This window comes from Rhea americana, unplaced genomic scaffold, assembly GCF_003343005.1.
Source record: "Rhea americana isolate MKP2758 unplaced genomic scaffold, rheAme1 scaffold_5, whole genome shotgun sequence".
Taxonomy (NCBI): domain Eukaryota; kingdom Metazoa; phylum Chordata; class Aves; order Rheiformes; family Rheidae; genus Rhea; species Rhea americana.
In genome coordinates, this window is record NW_028186645.1 from 1,756,817 (window position 1) to 1,778,509 (window position 21,693).

At 38.5% G+C, this 21,693-nt stretch overlaps 1 long non-coding RNA gene across 1 annotated transcript in view; it reads left to right on the top strand.

The window, feature by feature from the left end:
* The window catches only part of LOC146588675 (uncharacterized), a 113,275-nt gene that overhangs the window by 20,340 nt on the left and 71,242 nt on the right, over positions 1-21,693 (top strand). The window lies entirely within an intron of this gene.

The following is a 21,693-nucleotide window of genomic DNA, read 5'->3' on the forward strand; positions in this document are numbered from 1 at the left end:
AGTAGAGGTTATTGAAGACTGAAGCAGTCTTTTTCCTATCCTTGAATGATAGTAGTATTAACTTGTGAGGAGGTGATACTTCTAGATCAGGGATTGACTGACTTGGATAAGATTTATTATGCTATTTAGACTGCATAGTGGTTTTGAGTTTGATTCCACTAGGAGCAGACAAAAGGCAGATTTCAGCCCTGTTGGTCAGACAAGGTTCTTCATGTTAAAGCAACATCTACTTTCTAGAGCAGATTGCTTATTCCTCCCAAGACCTTGATGTTTCTCTGTTTGTGCTGTTTAGCCTAGGACGAACAATAACTTGCGTCTCGTGTCTGAGTGGCTAGCCTCCATGACCTATAAGAAATTCAAGGCATCACTTTTGGGAGTATATCACAGCTTGGGATTCACTATGACTCCATCTGGCAGTACTGCTAGTGTGCCATGGCTGTGTCATCTCCTTATAGAAAGGATTTGGTCCTGGTCTGAAAAAGGCAGTAAGAGGGCTTCCTCATAGAGCAATGGTGATTGCAGGAAAAATAATAGTGGTTATCTGCTGGACAGGGGTTGGGACTCAATGTGTTTCTTTCTGTCATGTATTCTTTCTGCCTCGGGCATGTGATACAGTACAGGCAGCACAGAGTAGAGCAAGAGAGTATTTAGTATCTCAATAACCAAACTATTTTACTCCATGCGATTAGCAGTCATCATAAAGTAATGGTAGCCTGGAGTTCAAAATCAGCAGTAAAATCCAAACAAGGGACAGACTATGTACGTGCTGGCAGGAATAACTGTAACGTTCCATTGAACCTGAGCAGAGAAGGATGTATCAAAGAGGCTGGAATCTAGTTCACTGTGTTTCTCTGTCCATGAATTTGTTCGCCTGGGCAGTTTAACTGTGAATATGTATCACTGGCTTGTGTAAACTAAATATAGCTTAAATGCCTGACTTCAGCAAATTCAGTATAATCCAATCCAGCAGATACAGTAAGTGACCTTCCTGGAAGCTTATAGAACTTCAATTTTCTCCTTGCTTTGAGACACTTGTTTTGTTGAGACTAAGTTASTACTTTTTAATATACTTTTGAATTTGTTTGAAGTATTTAACTGTGCCAAGACTTGCAAAACTAGAGGAAATATAATTTAGTAACTGTACAGTATAGAATTTCTTGCCTGTGCTGTGAATACTGGCACACATGAGAACCGGATTAGGTGAACCATACCGATCTCTTTGAGTATTTCTTATGTTTCTTTATAGCACACACAAAAATATCCTGAACTCATTTACATGGTGTCATCTGGAATAAATCCACTTTAGTCAATGGTGTTATACTACTAGGCCTTACTGTTGATATGGTTGCATTTTTTTACTTGCTTCATGCGAACCATGAATAATACAGAGAGCAGTGGGTACCTGATTTTAATTTCAGATGCAGAATATGTGATGCAATCCGTTACGGGATTTATGCACATATGCACCGAGCATATTTTTGAGCTACTGTACTTTGAAATCTGTGCCAGACATCTATGCAGCCAGACAGTAAACAAAGAAAATGATACCTTAGGCCAAGAACCTTCAACAGCACACAGGGCTTACCTCAGAGACTGCAAACGGGAAGCGAAGCATGTGTTAAGTCAYGAAGGTTAGTAGGCCAACCAAGAGCAGTGCTGTGCCTGCGAGTTACACATATAGGATCTGAAGTCAGTGGGAGTTTTGCCATTGATTTCAGAAGGGGTAGGACTTCACCAACTGTTTTCTAGAGCAATTTAATTTCATTGACATCAGTCGGATTGTTTCAGATTTGATCAAAAGATGCAAAAGGTGAATTAGATCTGCTGTTGAGATTGTGAAATTCTACACTATTGTTTCATTCAAGCACTTTTTTTCTCCAACCGTTCTTTTTGAGTATTTTGTCTTAGCCTGTGTAGGAGTGCTCATAGAATAAACCCAGGTTCTGATGTCATTAAACATAGATTTTGCTGCATGATGAAGTATTATAAATGCAATGAATATTAACTTTAATCCTTTGAAGATCCCCAAATGGGGCTTTAAATTACAAAGTTTCAGAATGTTGCTTACATAGCCCTGGAAATTCTGAGAAATGCACCAAAACATTGAAGCAAACACTTTTTTTTTTCTAAAACCAAATATAAAATTAGAAGCTAAGCTAGAGACAGTCTGATCTAGTTGCACAGTTGATTGTAGACTTTAAGTGTAAGGCAACTCAAAGAACTGTTTCACATTCTCCCAGTTGTAAGTGAATAAATAGTTATAATGAAGAAAAGCATATTCAAAAGTAATTTTTCAGGAAATGGGAAATCAAGCATAAAGTGCATTCACAGAAAATAAAGCTACTGAAGTACAATGATACCTTTGCTTATTTTGTGGAGATCTTGTATTTAAATCATTTTAAGATTATTCATTTATTTTTGATCCACTTGTAGTAGTGATTATGATGACATAAGTCAAAGTGATGTAGTGGCTAACTAATGATACTGCCTTCAGAACTGTCAAAATCAGGTTGTGATACTTGATGGGATATGTAGTTTCAAATCTTTTCTCCTTGTCATAATGAAAAACACTCATAATGTCAGAAGTCTTTATGTGCCAAATAGTACAATGGAGAAGTTTCAGGAGTGTTTAGAGTTCTTGGCTCCTTTCTTTGGAATATCTGTACACTGGCTATACTGAAGTAGGAAACTAGTACTCTTAAGGAGCTGGGAGACAGAATGAGGAGCAGARGATGTTGAATTACAGAGCCATTGGATAGGAGAAGAAAGGACACAGTAGGTTTTCCCTCAGTGAGACACRTCCATAGTTCAGAGGGTTCAGTCTCTGACCTTCATCCAACATCTGATGAGACTGACAGGAAGACGAAGGGAGGGTTTTTCCCAGTGCTATGCTGTCTGGGAAAATTACAAGTAGTATCAAGAATTGGCCTTTGAACTTCAGTGGCAGTTCTGCAGAAGTAAGACTGTTACAGATTAATTTAAAGCTATTAGCYTTACTTACGTTGTTTTATTCTCTTCTCTTTTGTCCTCTATGTAACATTATTGCCTGAAAATTAAAGAAAATAATAATCATGGTTCTATCTGTCTGGTTCACTGGATCTAATAGTATGTCATCGTGGAAAGACTGGTGCAGTACTCTGCCTAAAGACACCAATTCTACAATGTAATCTTGAACTGACAGCTCTAATTTGAAAAGAGAAGAAAAGCTTTTCATCATTTGGTTTGCAGTGCTACCATGAAACTTGTGGCAGCATTGTGACTCTCTACATGGAAGGCATTATACAAACGTGGTGACGTGGTTTATGCCTCAGCATTAACCCATATGAAGAGGATTTTCTAAAGAGACAGTTTTGAGACTGCTTTTTCCTCAGGATCTTTCCAAGGAATTACCCATCCACAAATTTCAGTAATAAATATCTGGCTGAGACCTGTAAAATCCAGGAAAACAAGGAATCCAGAGATGTAGTAGGTGATAACATGTGCTCAGGACCAGAGAGGTGGTTAACCTTCCTGAGATCTTGTCAGCTGTGTGAATGCAACCGATCATGTCAAGAAGAGACTTTAGCTTCCAGGGCTGGATTTGCACCCTCTGCTTAAGGCTAGTGGTCAAAATTCCTTTGCCAGATGGAGAGCAGAATGGTTCTGAATCTGCACCTTCTTGTGTTTTATATACATTGGATTATATGGTGGTCATGTGTGTGGGTTGTAAGGGGAGGAAAAAGGCTCTTCTAGCTAAGTATAAATAACAGAAATTGAAGTGCTCATAGACTCTTTATAGGAGGCCTGTTAAATAGGCCTCCAGTTTAGTATTAAATACTAAAAAAGTTTCTTTGTCATTTTGACTAACATGGGTTCAAATTTATTTGCTGTTTTTATTGTAATTCACTCTGGCTTTCTTTCAGCTCTTGCCCTCTGCCTTTGTGATCTCTATTTTCCTTCCATCTGTAGCTTCCTTTCCTAGGTTTCTCTTGAGCAGATTCCTTCCATCCACTGCAAGAATGGGTACTCAAATCAGTTGTTGATTGAAATCCTAGCTTCCTGGATGTTTCCTTCCACCGCCTTTAGTAGTGTCAGGATTCAAGATGATACATTTGTTTTTCTTTCTTGCCATTACACATATACTGCTGCCTAGTAGGACTTTGAAGTTCTGAGTATTGTATTCATTAATAAGATTTAAAATCTTTTCAAGACAGTCCCTCCTAGCCCGTCTCTACCAGCAGGATGTGTAGCCCTTTGCATATGAATTGGTTTCAGGAGTGGGGCCAGAGAGCATGGGAGTGGGGCTGGGCCAGGAAGCTGGAATAGCTACTTCCCTAAGCTTAGGAGAAGGGACTTTTGGGTCCTAGCTTGAGAGGGTTGAGGAAGGAAGAACAACTACCATCTGAGCTGCGCGTGGGTGGGTCAGCTCCTCAAAGAGGTGCCAGCAGTAATGGGGAGCAGGGTGTGCTAAGACCCTAGGAGGTTTTTATAGGCGGTTTGTGAACAGGCTGTGATTTCAAAAGTTAGTTTGACCGAACCGGGACGAACTGTCTCCAGCACAGTTCTGGCTACCCACAACCTCTGTTGGCTACGTCCCCTATTTCTAATGCCAATGCATTGCCTAATGGTGTCAGCGGGTGTTTTGGGTTTGCAAGGAATGTAGGAATGGGATTTCTGAAAAATAGAATCTGCATGTAGAAACGTCCTAAAACAGAAAGACTTTCTGCAGAAACTTTCATTAAACATTTCAACAAGAAACCTGAACTCCTTCCAGTCCTTTGACTATTGTTTTTATGAATTATTCTTGTAGGTAGCTGTCTTCAGGTACTTTTGTGAAATGTTTGTAAGGGGAAATAACTTGAAAGAATATTTCTGACCAGGACAGCATTCACCAATTGTTTGGATACCTTTGAAGTTGGTGAGATGTCAGAAGCTTAAGTGCTTTTTTGAATTATGCGTTGTCAGATTGGCATACCTATTTCAGTGAATCTTTCATGGAGGCTCACTGGAGATGACAGTRCCTCTCAAGTGTTAAATGGTTTTAGCTTTATTTGATTTTTGACTTAGAATTTAACCTGCTGTGGCAGTTTGCACCTGAGGCAATACACTGTTGGGTCTATCCAGGCTTCTACGAGGCCTGATGCTTTCATGAATTTCCTTGCAGTAGGGTAGGGTGAAGTTACCACAGTACTCCTTAAAAAGGGCTTTCCTGTATTTCCTGCTGTAGCCAATAGTTCTGCTGTCTTTAGCATGTCTTCTCATTCATGTCAATCTCTTTGGAGTAGTCTTCTTTTCCTTTTTTTTTTCTTAGTTGTTTTTGCTCAGTGTCATGTTAGGTCTGTAATAGGAGTTGGGTCCTTTGTAATAAACATGTCACACGGATGGTATGAAGCAGTTCCTTTGTCAAAGGGGCTGTAACATTTTTTTTTTGGTGGGACTCACGATTAGAGGTTACTTTCTATGCCCATGTGCAAAGGCCTGAACTGCAGTTTGGCCCAGATGATAAATCTTTGCTTTTCTTGTGTGATGCTGTAAGTGTTCAGGGGTTCTTTACTTACTGTCTGATGTGTTCACTTAAGTCGCCACGTTTATCAGTTACAAACACTTCCAGGCACTATCAATGAAAAATACATCTTCTGAAACATATCAACTTGTTAGATTTTAGTTTTTATAGTCAAGATATGGTAGCCTCCAGAGAGTTCCTGCTGTAACAGTTTGTTGAATTAGCTTCCAAGTAGCCTTCAGCCACTGCTGGATATTGGCTTTTGTCAGGCTGTGACAACTCCAACTGTGTTGAGGTTTTCTTACCTTCTGACAGAGAAATGTTATTGGTCTTCTTTTACCATGTCCTGTGGTCACACACGAGGTTTTGAAAAGCTTTTTTAAAAGACTTGGCTTTTACCTTGTTACGATAATACTGCAGAATACTATTTTCTGGATTTTCCTGCTAGAACATAATAATTTTTACAATATTAAAGTTTTAAATACAGTTTTAAATATTTGGCATCAGGACAGAGATTTTTAAATGCAATATATTAGTCAATGTGACTTTTTAAACCCCTAAAAAGAGTAGCTTGTGCAAGAAACTGCATATTCCCTAGTAAATCATAGAAATGTAGGAATGGAAGGGACCTCAGGAGACCAGTCCATCTCACTGTCCTGAGGCAGAGCCAAGGACTGTTTTTGACAGCGTTTTGCCTAACCTTTCCATAATAGACTCCAGTGATGAGGTTTCCATGACCAGCCTGAGTGAGCTGTTCCAGTGTATGGCTGTTTTTGTTAGTTATTTTGTTCTCATAGCTAACAAATCTTTTGCCACATGGTAAGCAGAACTGTTCTAACCTTGCTGGACATGTAAAACAGTTGATCACTGTCATGTTTACAACAGCATCTTGCATATTTGAAGACTTATGTCTTCCCTCAGTCTCTTTTCTAGACTAAACAAACCCAAATCTTTCAGCTTTTTTTCCTAGGTCATATTTTCTAACCTGTTTTTTTGTTGCTCTTCTCTGGGCTCTTCAGACTGTCTGCATAAATCTTGAAGCATATTGTCCAAAACTAGACTGTATCTTTGATTTGAGACATCACTAGTGCCAGGAAGTGTGGAATAATTACTTCCAATGACACTCCTTTTGACACATCCCAAAATGCCACCTACCATTTTATTTGCGAGAGAGTTTTACTGCTAACATAGTTTGTGCATAGTTGCATCTAATCTTTTTGCAGTTCTATAGCTAGGTTGTTCTTTTTCACTTTAGATTTTTGCATTTGATTTTCCTGCCTAGGTGCAGAATTTACCTTTCCATTTCATCTTACTGATTTCAGAGCCAGTGCAATTAATCAAGAACTCTTTGAATTCCATTCATCGAAGGTTTTGCTTCTTTTCATGGCTGGATTCCCTACGAATCTGAAGTGTACCTGAATATGCATCAATCTACTTGTTAATGAAGGGCCAGAGTAGAACTGGATTTTAAGCAGTCTTTTGCAAAAATAAACTTGGTATGTGTTTTCCAGTGAGTTATGAATAACAATGCAGTTTCAATCAATCATTACATGTTATTATCATTTATGGAACACATTTCTATTCATTTACTGATTATAATGTTGGGGGAGAAGAATGCGGCGTGTGTCAAAACCTTCCTAAACTCAGTATTTTATCTTCTGTTTCTTTTTAGGCCATAGACAGGAAACAAAACAGAATGGTTTGACTAATCTGGCATTATCTATTTTTCACCTTCATCAGGGAAATAGGCCAGAACACTACCTGTGTCCTTGATTCCTTCAGCCCTTCCCTAGAGCCAGTAGTCACTTCTAGTCTGGTCTGGTCATACCTGACAGTTTCATTAGTGCTCATGAACAGCACTGGACAACAGCTGGATTGCTAGCTGGAGCTTGGCAGTATGTCAACAATACCATGGATTTGGGCTTCCAAGAGGCTAGCAGCCTAGGATGTTGGGTTGACAAGTAGATGTCTCTGTTCATCTCAACAAGATTTGTTAGAGAAAGAAAATTAATCTTGCCTAATACTCATCAACCAAATAAAATAAAAAATGAAAACACAGCAATTTACTTAGTATGATGTATTCAGTAACAGGTTTTCCAACACTGAAATGGTCTATCTTTGCTTCCCAAATTATTTAATGGCAATAAACATACTCATCAGCTGACTTGTTCTCCAGCCGCTATGAGAAGGTTTTTAAGAGTTTCTTCTCCTCTGCCCCACTTTCATTTCTGGCGAATCCACAAATACCAAACTGAAGTCACATTATTAAAATAGAAACTAGTAAAAGAGGTGCTTGTGCAAATASTTCAGGATTTGGTCACAAATATGCACTAAGCTGCTAGTAGTAAAATTCACCTTCGACAGAGACAAGAATTACACCTTGTTCACTCAAAAGAATGCAACTGTCCCCATATTTTGGTCAGTTTAGCTATAGAGTGAAATGGGAAAGTTAAATAGGGATCTCGAGAGTGCTAGCCTTGTGGCTGTTTATAACAAAAGAGAATAATCGTAAAATCAGGTGAAAATATTTTGTAGTCCTGTATAAGATTAAGGTGTCCCAAAGTGAATCATAGTTTCTCTGAACCAATAAATAATGGAGAAGAAATGTTTCAAAAAAAGAAAAAAAAAAATTAATGAAAACATGATTTTTTTTTGTTGTTTTGTTTCTTTTGGAAAGTTGCTAGGCCAGTTGCATTAGTAAACATACCTCCTTTGAATCAGTGGAGATGAAAAACAGCCGTATACTTGGGCTTAAGTGGTTCAGATGGGTTTATAACTGTTTTGTATCTTCTGAGCATTCACGAAAATCCAGTCCGCAGATTTCTAAACTGTGATTCTGGCTACAGAGGCACAACACATTCTTTTCTGTTTTTAATAAGTCTCTCTCTTTGTGCAACAAATCCTTCTAAAAAATTGTACCAGCAGTGCTAACCAATGGGTAGCAACTAGAGGCTGGGGGGAGAGGAATTGCTTTGGCTGGACAAGACTAAGGGATTTGTACACCCAGATTTCTATTGTTTTTAATAGGAATTTGGCTTCAAAAATCTCAGCCCTCGTGTGTATTCAGTCTCTAACAACTGGAGGTCTCTAACCATGCATTCCTATCCTCCTGGATCAAGTCCTCCACTGGCTGGTGCACCAGCCAGGGGAAGGCAGACACATATCCTCTCTTAAAATCCTCCCTTGTCAGGTGCATCTTGCTGCTTTTTGTGCCCTAGAGCACCTACCATCTGCTGGCTAGAGCTTACAGCTGAAGGAAGCAGGACCAGTATTCCACCAGGAGTGCAGAGGCTACTTAATAATCTTAAGAAGGTTTACTTTGTTACTATGTGGATTAGTTTTTCTTATTCTTTCAGTGGCTTTTCAGAAGATTAGGAAGGACTTTATGAAACTACAGGACACTTTTACCTTTATTCTGTACACTCTGGCATGTTGTCTTTCTCATTCTCCTGTGCGAATAATTGAAAGAAACTGGAAAAAACCAAACCAAACCAAAACCCTTAAATAACAACAGAAGTTGATGATCTCAGTTCAGTTCAAATTGGAAATCTGAATGAAAATCCAGAATCTTAACTATATAACAAAGGGATACTAATTTAATTTCTGAACGCCCATATTATTATTGAGAATTCTGTAATGTAGGGTTGTTTGCAAGTGTACTAAATATTAGTTACTTTGTTGTATTCAGTTCATCAATGCTTTATAATTAATGATATAACTTGATAAGGTAGTTGTCGGCAAATGGGAAATTTTTACAGCAATATTTAAGTTTTCACTATTTTTTCAAATGACTCTTCAGTTTATACAGAAGACAACTAGTTATACAGAAATAACATTAGCTCCTGCATGTGCTGATGATAAATATTGTGAAGAAATAGATTCCCGAGCAAAACTCGAGTGAATGTACAGTTAGATTAACATATTTTCTGTGTAAGTTTGTTAATGCAGAGGATGTCAGAGAAACAAAAACCTCAGAAACCTTGATCAAGGCATCAAGACAACAGGACACATCATTTTGACACAGGAATTTTTATGGATCACATGGGACTGGCAGTACTCCAGAATTAGTTCCAGGACTGAAATGTAATTCCATTCTACATCTTCCAAACACGTTAGAAACCTGAGTATTGAGTAGTTATTACACTGAACAATATTACGTGCGCTATTTAAGCACACTGAGTACAGTACATGATTACAACTTTGTTTTTAAGTRCACTTCTCTTTAACATTTTCTTTTACGTAGAATGGCTCTGTAGGTTACTGTTGGACTCGACCTGTATACACGTGGTTCTACAGGGAAGTTGCATTATCTGCCAATACTGAACATAATGGAGAGGGCAAGTGCTCTCCAACTGTATGAGAAGAATCAATCAAGATATTTTTGCTTTTTTGCCCATTGCAGCTGCTGCTTTCATCCCATGAAAATAATTGCTCAGTGCTGAGAAAGAGATGTCTGAAACTCTTCACCTGTTCCCATAGATATGCAGCTTCCTGGCAACATAGCACGTTTGTTTGTACAGGCAATTCACCACCTCTGCTAGTGGGCTAGATTTTTGGGGAGAATTGTCTTTAAATGCATCTCTTGTGCTTAAAGATCTCTCTAGCTCAGTCCTGACTACATCAAGTTCTGGGTCTCTAGTCCACAGCTTAAGATTGAGAGAAAGGTGTCCTCATCCCATTTCTTTCCTGTCTAACTTGTGGTTGTACCAAAAAGTATGTGGAGAGAATATCTCATGCTATGTAAAATGTCATGGGAAAAAGGCCTGTTTTCTGTTATTGAATCACCCAGTCATGAAGGTTCTTACCTTTCAGATAGGAGATCTGGGTTCAGATCTTTCCTTTGCTTGGGTGCATGAAAAAATATTTTGCTTAGAAGAATGCTGTAACACTAGTTGGGGTTGGGAGTTTTCTGTACTTGGCTCCCTCCTGCTGATGCTCCAACTTTATATCCCTTGCAAGAAAAAGAATGACTTTCATAAAATGTATTTTAGGATATATGCCAGAGAGAAAGAGACCTTCAAATAGATCTGAAGGTTCTCTTTCATATAAATAGGTTCTTCATCACATAAATAGGTTCTCCTTCAAGTAGGACTAAAATCCTAGAACGTGGAACATTAAAAAACAAAAAAGTAGGGAAGGGAAAAGAAAGAAGAAAAGAAAAAGGTGTGTTTTGGAGGGGCAGTAGAAACCCAAATCAGAACTCCTGACAGTTTGATGGTCTGATATTCTGCTGGAAGATGTTGGTAAAAAATCTCTCTGAGCAAGAACATGAAACTGAGACCCCAATAGATGAATGTCCTGACACTTAGGTTACGTAGAGCTTCCAACCCAGTTTGTAAGTTTGTGATATGCAAAGATCTTATATTGCACTTGTCTTTGTGTTTCCTACTGGCTAGCTTATGGAGCTCCCCACTTAGTCTGCTGCTGTATGTGTATCCCATTTCAGCGTGCCTATAGTGAGCCAAGGGGACTACCTCAGCTGTAGACATTACATAGCAGATCCTCAGAGTGAGATGAGATGGATTTCTCTTGTAGAGACCTAAATTGAGTTAGGCAGGAGCTGACCTGGAGATTCAGTGGGTCAAATTTGGGTTTAGGCCCTTCTGTCTCTGCACAATTCTTTTCATGTATCCGAGCTTTCACACCTAGTACCTGTAAGGAAGGCATAATGTCTCTGAGTGCCAGAACACGTGTATCAGCCTGTGTTTGTCTTCAGAGGCAGTAGAGGAGGGCAGCTCCCTGCTCTGCTGCAGGAGAGAAGGATTGCAAGGGTGTTGCATCTGTCCTGGAATTAACATCTGCTGAGTCTCTGCCTATGCTTGGGTCCATACTGTGAGTCTTTAGGATGTGGTAACTGAATAACGATGTGCCACCTTTCCCATTCCTCTCCATATTTTAAGTGCCACACAATGTGAAGTGCACTCTTAATCTCTAATTAGACATCCTAATGTGCACCTTCCTGCCCCACTGAATTATTTTTGTGGTTGCTTTCTGACCTGCTATAAAAGGTTCATATGGAAAAAGAGTCTGCTCCTCTTAGACATCCAAATAAAAGCTAGAATTCCCTAAGCGCTCACCTAGTCTTCAGTCATTTTTTGTGAGGTGTGCCAGTCACKTGGCTTAGGGTTCTCTGCTAAAAATTATGAGGGAGAATTAGAGGGAGAAAAGAAACTTTGGAACAGAGATGTCAACAATATCAATTGCTCTAAATTTCTAGGAAATGTCTAGCTGATAAAAACTGTGGAGAAAAGAAAGCTGCTGTGAAAAGCTATTTTAAATTAGAGTGTTTACATAGCGTATAGGAACTCCAACCTAAAATCAAGGTTCCTTGTTCTGTCCAAGTTAGAACTACAAAGTTAGATGTGTACAAATAATATTTTTCTTAAAGAGTCTACCTTACTATTTTCCATTTCTTTCTCTATTTCTTGTTTACTCTCCTTTTGATTATATAACAGTTCTCTAGAGGAAGTTGCTAATAGGCCCTTCTGATGTTCTGTGCCAGCTGTTTTAGTGGAAGCATGTTGGATTAGACCAAGCTCCGCCTTCTCTGTTGAGGTACGTTATCCCAGTAGCACCCTAAAATACAGTTCAATCAGAACGATCGCCTACTTAGCCTCTTAGTGCTCTTTTCATTAATTTCTTCTTGGATCAGTTGTTATGTTTTTTTCTGTCACAGAACTGGGCTGAAAACTCCTTAGGGCGTGGAATGTGTCATTCATTTAAACAACATCAAGACAAACTGTTCATGTTTAATTACTACCTTAATGCAAGTGCTAAGATATTTTCAGTCACATCTAACAAACATGTTTTCCAAACATGTTGCTGCCTGACCTCAAGTAAGGGCATGTTAGGCTAAGCCTTGAAATGCTGCATCAAGCTGTCTTCTCAAATAGAAGTGAGCTCACTCATCCTCACGTGAACTATTATATAGATGGACTGATGGAAGCAGGATATATTAACTGCCCAACAGAAAGGACATTGCAGTATGTTGATTTATGATGAGTAAATTCTACAGTAATCTTACTGATGATGCTTAAAAACATCTGTTCACAATGTTGCAGTAGCTAAGCTAGTAATATTGTGTAGCAGATGAAAGCCACCTGTTGGTGAAGTCTTTTTTAAATGTATATAAATGTTTCTGTGGATGCTGTTGCATCAGTTCTTTTTTAGGATATCCATTGTGGTATGACACACACATTTGGAAAGGGTCAGAATATTTACAGGCCCAGTTCCAGCAGAGCGTGTGTGTGTGATCRGTCCTGTTGCTTTCAGTTGCTCAAAAAGCAGCTTTGATGCAATATTTAGAAATGAATGCCTTGTTGAGGTCACTTGAATGACTGTGAGACATAAAAAAAAAATCTACATGTAAATGTTCTGCAGGATCAGGTGCATGTAGAAAACAAGGCCTATATTGTGTATGTTTGAGAGAGCACTCTGAAAAATTAATGCAGAACACTATGATATCTAATGCCTTGATAGAGGCAGGATTTACTGGGTTTTCACATATTTTGAATAAGTTGCTTTCTAAGCAAGAAACTTTGGGACGTACACAATCACTTCGTAAAGCTGAGGCATTCCAATTTTGATCCGACTAATTCGGAGGGCATGTCCATTTGACTCAAAGTACCGTTCACTCTGATCTCATCATTACTCTATGTTAACCCTTGACTGACACCATGACAACACTCATGGAAAGATGCAGACTTAACTTAAAGCTTTTCCACAGTCAAGATCCTAAGACCTAAGAGTTTTCTTTGTATCTAAGTAACACTCATTAATAAAATCCATTATATCTAAGCAGAAGATCTGTTTTGATGTTTGGGACCGATCTTTCCTGGGTTTTCCTTTTCCTCTTTTCCCTCTCTGCCTGTCTTCTCTATATCTCCACTGGGAAACCTTGCAGTTTGTTGCTGAGGCTCATCACTATGTCTTCTGCCTGCCTGGGGACAGTGGGGCAGCCAGCGGGGTATGGGTAAATTCTGGCTAGATAACAAGTACAAAATCAAGCACGTGTGTGCCAGAAAATGTCTACCTGTGTTATGACAGGAAATAACTTGCCAAGTATTGTACCTTACCCATGATCTTTTGAAAAGGGACTAAGTGTAGGGGAAGAAAGGAGACTTGAAAGGAACTTCTGAAAGGGGACTAGGTGTGAATAACTATGAGCCCAGTTGTCTTTGCTACCCTTAATGTAGAACCACTGAGAGTTTTAAAACTTCAGCTTAACTTTTGAGTTTGGAGAAAGCTTTCTTTGTAAATCTCCTGGCCCAGTGTGCTCTTGCTTTATGCTCTTGCCATGGTACTCTGTTGGTTTGTCCTGGTTTGAAGGAATAAATCCTGTTTTAAATTTCCTTGGTTTCTTATAACAAAGGGGCTCTGGAGGAAAGAAAATCTTTTAATCCTCCCAGCAATAACCTGACATGACCTTCTAAACACACTATTAACTCAAAAATATTAGCAATATTTGTAGCTGTCTTAAGAAGAGCTTACAATAGAGATGGACCAAATATCCAGAAGATTAATTATACTTGGATCTGAGGAAATTAGTATCCACAGCACAATTACTTGTTTTAAAAGGGCTGAATGTTAAAAAATATTTAAAAAGCTGTGCAGTGGGGGTATTGTTCAGCAGTAGTGGTAGCAAACAGCCAGTTTTCTGCATTCTCTTTCTAGGCTTATGATTTCCTGACTGCCTTAGCACAAATTACTTGCCTTTTCTGTGTCCTTTAGTTATTTCAGTCTTCTTTGCCCTTCCTTTATATGTGCTAAGTTTTTATATGTTTAGAGATTTTTAACATACTCAGCATGAGATATCTCTTAGAAAATTAACAGGAAGAACCATTTTTCTGCCAATCTGGTGTGTCTAGTATATCAGAAGGCTGCCAACAATTGCATGCAGCTTAAATATCAAGAGGGTATTTTGTGAAAATTGCATACTGTTGTACCAATGTAAGCATGTTAGCCTAAATCATTTGCAAAGAAACTTATGGCACTAAAGCGGCACAACAGGTAACAAATTCATATTAGGTATCCAGCTCTGTAACTGGAGTTTGTAATGCTGAATTCATCTCCTCAGTTTTCTACACTGACTGGAGAGAGAGAGAGGGATACTGTAACATGGTTATATAGTAGAGAGGTGTGGAGAAAAGGCAGTAGGARAGGCTCAAGAAGAGCAATTCAAGCTTGCTTTCTCTCACTTGGGTAAGGTACCTAAATTCAAAGGTGAAATAGAGATCTGGAGCTAGAAGTTGTTTTGCTGCTTTTAAGCACCTCAGTTGTGCGTTCAGGTGTGCAGCAGGCAGCAATGTACATTCCCTCATAAAATTACTTGGCAAATCCTGGTAGCCTTTAGTCAGTCATTTTTTATTATGAAATTTCTGTTAAGAGGCTAGTCTAAATCTAGTAAAGTCATTGAGAGTCTTTCAGTTTCACAAACTGCAAAATGACAGCTAGACACACAGAGAGACTCAAGTGATACAATGCCCCAAAGTAGGATTCATACTTACACCCCAACCTGCTACATGTCAGCAGTTTGCCTCTGAACTTGTAATAACCACGTTCTCTCTCTGGAGAGGAAGGTACTTTACAGGTGGAGTTCACCTTTCTTCAAATTCAGGTATGAGCCTAGCTGAGCAGTCACAGTAAGAGGCTAGATTCCTCTTACTCCTCCTTGCCGTGAGAGCGGTTTTGAATAAGGAAGAATGGTATGGAGAGGTATCATGACGATGAGAAGGATGACAGGGCAATCAGGCATGAATTTACCATCTTTGGTGGCCCTTTCTTGGAGCTCAGGCCCTTTCTACTAATGAGAGAATGGCTAACAATGTAGAGGCTGGAGCAGCAGCTGCTATACCACTGGCTTTCAAATAGTCTGGCCCTGTTGTGACTGCCAGGGTAGCCTCAAAGTCCCCATCTGCAGCAGGGATTGGCTATAGTATGTTACTTGCTCAGATTAGAACAGCCTTTGTTCCTCAAGTCTTGGCACTGGTTTGTCCTGTTGTGGGCACAACCCACTTTGCAAACATGGGTGCACTAATCAGTAGGATTGCTACTGATGGTAAACTCTCAGTACAGGTAGGTGTTTAAATCTTGCCTTTCTGGAAGTTTGTACACTTGTGCCTTCTACTCACCTTCTGGAATTACTTCATTAAAATAGTTGAGTCCTAAGTCAGTGGCTGGGGATGAGTGTGCTCTGTGCTCTCCTGCAACAGTTCGAAATGTCCTCTTGATTCTATGTTTTCTTCAGCCACAGCAGGTACAATCATGTAATACTACTCCTAGGAGAGTGCCTTACCCAACATAGTAGAGGACATTTAGAGGAAAATGTGGCAAGGAAGCACCGTTCCACTGCTGATGCTATGAACTTTGCAGAAAAGACCTCTATGGTTTTACCCTCCTGATTATTTCCCTGTAGGCCTAGTAGCTCAGAGGGAGCCTTGCAGGTTGCAGTCACAGGGAAGAAACTGAGGACTGTTAGATATGTTTCTGATACAATTCTRTTTGATTAAGAGAATATTCCATGCGTCTCAATTTCTCTGAACACCATCAGTGTTTCTTCATTCAATTGTAAGTCTTTCAGCAGCCAGCACTCTGCCCAAAAAGCTTTCWGCTTTTCTTTAAAGGCCATACTGTTGTCTTCACTGGCCTCTGTAGACTTATCTCAGGGCTTTCTTCCACCTCTCTTGYGTGGCTTTTGCTTCTGACAAGATGTAGTTGTTTTACTGAGTAAAATCAAACTGCCACTTCTACATTTGCTCTGGGGAAGATCCCTTAGGCTCCATCACCCAGCTCCTCCTACAGCCTTGTCATGCTTATTTGTGATTTAGCCTGTAGCTTCTATTGTTGCATTTATTGYTATACAAAAGGAGTGTTTTTCTGCTCACTTCTAGATTAAGTAGAAGATAGTTGTCATGTCCACCAGCTTCCGTGGGCTTTGTGACTGCCCGCTGATCAGAAGGCTTGCTTGCTGAGCATCACCTCATCTCTGGCAAGGCAGTACACACGGAACTTATTGGCCGGGAACTTCTGTATTTTTCCCTGAGGCCTTATGGATCTTATACTCTCTATGACTTCCAGTGTGCTGCATATTCCTCCCTGATTTAATGGTTGAATTACGATGTTTTTGGATGAGTCAAATCTCTGTTGTAATGACACTACATCTATGTATGTGGTAAATGTGAAAGAAAACAGATGTCTTTAAAATCACTCAGTCTGATTTGGGCTGATGAACAATGTTATGATTAATCATAGCTATATGGCTAATGTGTCGCATCTTTACAGGGTGGGGTTGAAATAGCTTGTTTTACACCTATATTGTTTTTACCCAAATATTAAAAAATTTTTTTTAATATACTTGGCCCAGAATACTCCAGAGTTAAGATTAGAACTAATTGTTTTAGGAGTAATAGTACAGTCACTACAAAACTGCTAATTCATCTTGCAACTTTAAATTTATTTCAACATTGGATTTTTCTGGCAATGTCAACCCTTTGTTTGCTCAAATGTAAAGGGAAGCAAGCAGTAGTCACTGAGTGTCGTCTTGAAAGAYGGAGAGAGAGTAATGTGGTAGTTTCCCAACTGATTTCTTCCAATGCAATGTGAATTTATTTGGTGCTGTTTTTATAAGATAACTCATACCAAAACTGAAACATTTGCTGAAAGCTAGGCTAAAGGTAAAAGTCCTAATCCAGATGTAATCAGACCTTCTGAAGCAAAGAGTTTCAAAATTCCTGAAATCAGAAGGCAAAGAATTTCGCAAATAAGTATCAGAGAATTCCAGTTCCTGTAAGACTTGAATAATGAAAGAGCAGTGGCAGAAAGTAATAGCCAAATGAATTAAAATGAAGAATCTGACCCTATGAACTAGTTTTAAGGTCATGAACAGGATCTTACAAAATCAACACAAATTCATTACTGGAAGAAGCCTGAATAAAGTCTTCAACGTGGGGCATGTGTGGTGAGTCAAATCTGCTCAAGTGGTGTATACGTGCAAAGTTCTAAATAAACTGGATTCTGTTAATCAAATTAACAGGCAGTGAAGGGAGAATTTCCTTAATTCAGCCTGTAATTTCCTGGGGAGACTTCTCTAGGTTGCTAATTATGGTTTGGACAAATCATGGGATGAAATACCACTTCTTCATGGGGCTTTGTGTGCCCAGTAACAGGATTTTGGGAGTTGGGCAGACAATCTGCTGTACAGGCATGTTCTATTAAACTTGCTTGTTGATTTGCCTACTTTGGTGTCAAGGCTTGGAGAACTCTCGTGCTCTATAGAATTATCGCTTTCTTAAGACCGTGTCCTCTGGCTTAAATGAAGACCTCAAATGAAAAATGCTCTAAATGCAGTAAGATCTGTATGTAAGGTTAAAGTGAACAAATGGACACCGAGTGTAGGTGTTGGATATATTTCTTTTTTGCATGCTACATTTTGAAAAACATTTCTGAGAATAATGTGAGAATGTTAGGAACATTGATTTATTCATGTTGGAAGATTATTTTGCAAATTACTCCAAATTGCAGTCATTTAGAAATCTTGAGCTTCTTTCTATATTTGGATTTTGTGCATTCTGCAAGTTTTTCGTACATGTATATGAATCTTTGGTAATTACTTTAATTCATGAATAGAACTGAATACATGAATGTACCTTACAGCGGAGGCTTTGTGCAACATTTCTGCTAAATCAACTTATGAACTTCCTTTTGATGAGCTTAATTGTTGACAAATTTTTCCAAAGCCAACAACAGCATGCTTTGCTAGCTAGTATTTATGTGAACTGGATAGTCTTGTGAAGATCTTTATTTAATTTGCATAATATTTTGCTCCTATGAAAAGATGAAGTGAAATCCTTTGTTGTGAGCCTAACAATGTTAGACATTTTAAAGGCATCAATCCTAATATAATCAAAAAACCATAAAAATCAGCCTACCAGCTTGTCCTTCAAGGTCTCAGAATATATAATACTAGAAAAAATAGACATTTTTTTCCAAAGGACTATCTCCAGAAAAAGTTTCTAAATAATAAAATGTGATCTCCCAACAGTGAAGATATTTTGCCACTTTCTTCAGCAGAGCTGTAACTGGGCTTTTCATTTGAGCTCCTTCAAATCAGAATGAATTGCAAATGCTAGTATATTCATTAAATATGAAACAAAACAAAACAAGCAAGTAATTTTTGTCTTTTCACATAGATCAGGCAAATTCTGCATCTTATCTATGTAGAGCTATTTGTTGTTGTGGTAATATGTTAAAAATTCTATGCTTGAATGACTTTCTTGGGAGTATAGGTTGGAAGGGAATGAAATTTAAGCTGAGCAGTGGGGTCTCTCRCTGTAATGATGGTTTTGGATATCTGAGTGTACTGAAGCATGTAGAAGCCTCGAAAATAACTGACCCTGTTTTCCTCCAAACATTTCTGAAGAATTCTGGTCCGTTAATAATGCCTTAAAAGTGATAAAGACTGAGACCTATGGATTCTAGCCAAATGAGGCCAAATCTTACAGTCCTTGCTTTGTATTTACTGGAGTAAATTTCCCATTTTTGCTCATGATAGGATGGAGACTGAGAACTGAGTAAGGGTGGCAGGATGAGAATTGGTTTGTCACCTCTGACAGTGGGTTTGCTGGAACCACAAATGAGCTCAGTGTTTAGCAAGATGGTGGATGCCAGCATGWTGCCTGGAAGTGCCAATTTTAATTAGAAAACTGCATTTTCAAATCAAGTTCCTAGTTAACAATGGGTGGGAAATTCTTCCCACCATGTAAACTTTCTGAATACTGTATTGACTGGCAAGATGGGTGCAGATCCTCCTTCCACAAAATTGCTGCTACAGTCATTCTCCCCCCTCTCCCCCTCCCCCTTTGGAAGAAAAAGACTACATTGTGGAAATTTTCCCTGTTCGTGTCCTGCATTTAGGCCAGAACAGACAGATTTTATTTTGTCCTCCTCACCCCCCTTCTTTCATTGTTAACAACAGATCGAACACATGAGATTAACATGGCTCTTGACATGGCTCAGTTGTTTGCCATTTGGAAACTACTGATTCTTCAGTTATATAANGACATGGCTCAGTTGTTTGCCATTTGGAAACTACTGATTCTTCAGTAACATAAAACAAAAAACCAAAACAACCCCTCCAAGCCCCCCCCCAAAGTGTGTCGGAAGATTCAGGCATCTTGTGTTTATTCCAAAGATGGGGAGAACAGAGTAGTGGGAGAGAGAAGGGGAAAGCCAACAACCAAAAAACAAATTAGTTTAAGAACCAGCATGTTCCCCCTTACTTTAAGGAACACAGTAAACACTTCAGAAGTGTGTGCCAGCTCATTATCTAACTCAGTCTTCATTGACTTCATAAAAAACAGCAGCAGTTAAACAATGTTTGCCAAAAGCAAATTTGGGTACATGCATTGCTTTAAAAAAAAAAAAAAAAGTGACATCCACTCTGTACAGGTTCCTTAAGCTGGCCACAAACGGGCAAATCGCTGTTTCACCATTCTCCTTTCTTTCTGCTTAGCCATTTCTTGATTGCTCTTCTAGCCTGTTTCCATCATTGTTTATCCAAAACTCCAGTATGACGTATGATTTGAATTGTTGGCCAGGAACAAACCTCTGCAAGCATTTAAAGATGTAGAAACAGCTTCATAAATATAATCTTGGATGCAGTATCTGTTTGCAAATACCTTTTTACAAAATTTATTGTTAAAAAATCCTAATTGAATGTAGGCTATTTATGAATTCCTTCTTTATGTAAGTTTTAGGATTTAGTTTGTCAATAACTTCACATATTTTTAATGAGCATTTTTTCTACTTTATTAATAAAATAAATTATAAAACCCACCAGTGTTTTATGCTATTTTCAGTTTATAGGCATATCACTGAAATTATTATGACAAAGTATTTGAATATACTGTATCATTATCTATTGTGATCACAAATGATACTGTGATTTTATGAATTGCTTCTTACAGATAAGTTACTCATTCTTTGGAAAACTTACCATCTCTACATGTCCAAAACATATAAATCCAGGAGTATTTTGAATCCTGTTGAACTTGGTTTCCCTTAGGAATAACTTTTTACTTAAGAGAAATGTGGGCATCTGATGAACAGATTTTTTATTTAATGCCTTAAAGAGCAGTTCCCTTAGAAAACTGTGCAGGCTTTTTTCCCATGGATCTCCCTGTATCTGGTGTGCATGTTTGTGCCTTGTGGGCATTGATTTCTATCATCTTAAGTCTCTCCCCTCAAAATTAACAGGCCATTTTAGCAAATTTTAGTTCTTTTTGGAATCTATGTACTCTTCTGCTGTGTGTGCAAAATTCAGAGTTGCTGTGGAGTTTTGATGAGCAATTATTTTATTGCACGTATAGAACACCATACTTTCAGTTGGTAATGGGTGTTGAAAAAATGCCTGTTTACTTGTTCTTTAAATACATAATTGTTTTTTTTCTTCTTAAAGTACTTGGATTTACAATTTCTTAATGAATTTGGCCATTCTTTTGGTGGAAATCAATGCTACTTTCTTACATTTAAAAAACCCATGTATTTCATGTTCTCTTGTAGTAAAATAAAACAGCTGGTAAAATTAGATTTTCAAAATGGAAAAAAAATTGCTTACATAAACATCAACTTAACATTTTATCAAAAACTGGAAAACACTTGTGAAATTTAAATCCTCATCATCTCTATTTCTCCCCTTCTCCAAACATTCTTGATGTTGATAAAATTTAAAATCTTTGTGAGGACCAGGTGATAGAAATACAGATTTTTTTTTTGTAGTTATAGCCAAAACAGAGTATATCAATGTCCCATTATATATTTCACATTTTTCTTTGTTGTTAAGCAAGGATTGCTTCACTCCCATGGTGTGGTATAAATTGACACTGCAAATCAAAGTATTACACTTTGAAAGTGTTTTTTACAAAACAGTATGCAGGACATTGGCATTGTCAGTATAAATGGCTGAGCCTTGTCTATTAGTGTTGATCAGGGTAATGTTAGAGGAAGAGCATAAGGGGAGCAATACACTGTCATACCAAAGGTCCCAATATCTTCTCTCTCACAGTAGCCAGCGGAATATGCTTAAGGAGAAATATGAGAAACAGGGCAAGAACAGAGTGATTCTTCCTGCTTTTATATGTTCCCAGCTTCTTACAGTCAGCACTTTTGGGACTCCCTGTGCTGAACTTGCATCTTAACCATTGTTTTTATGAACC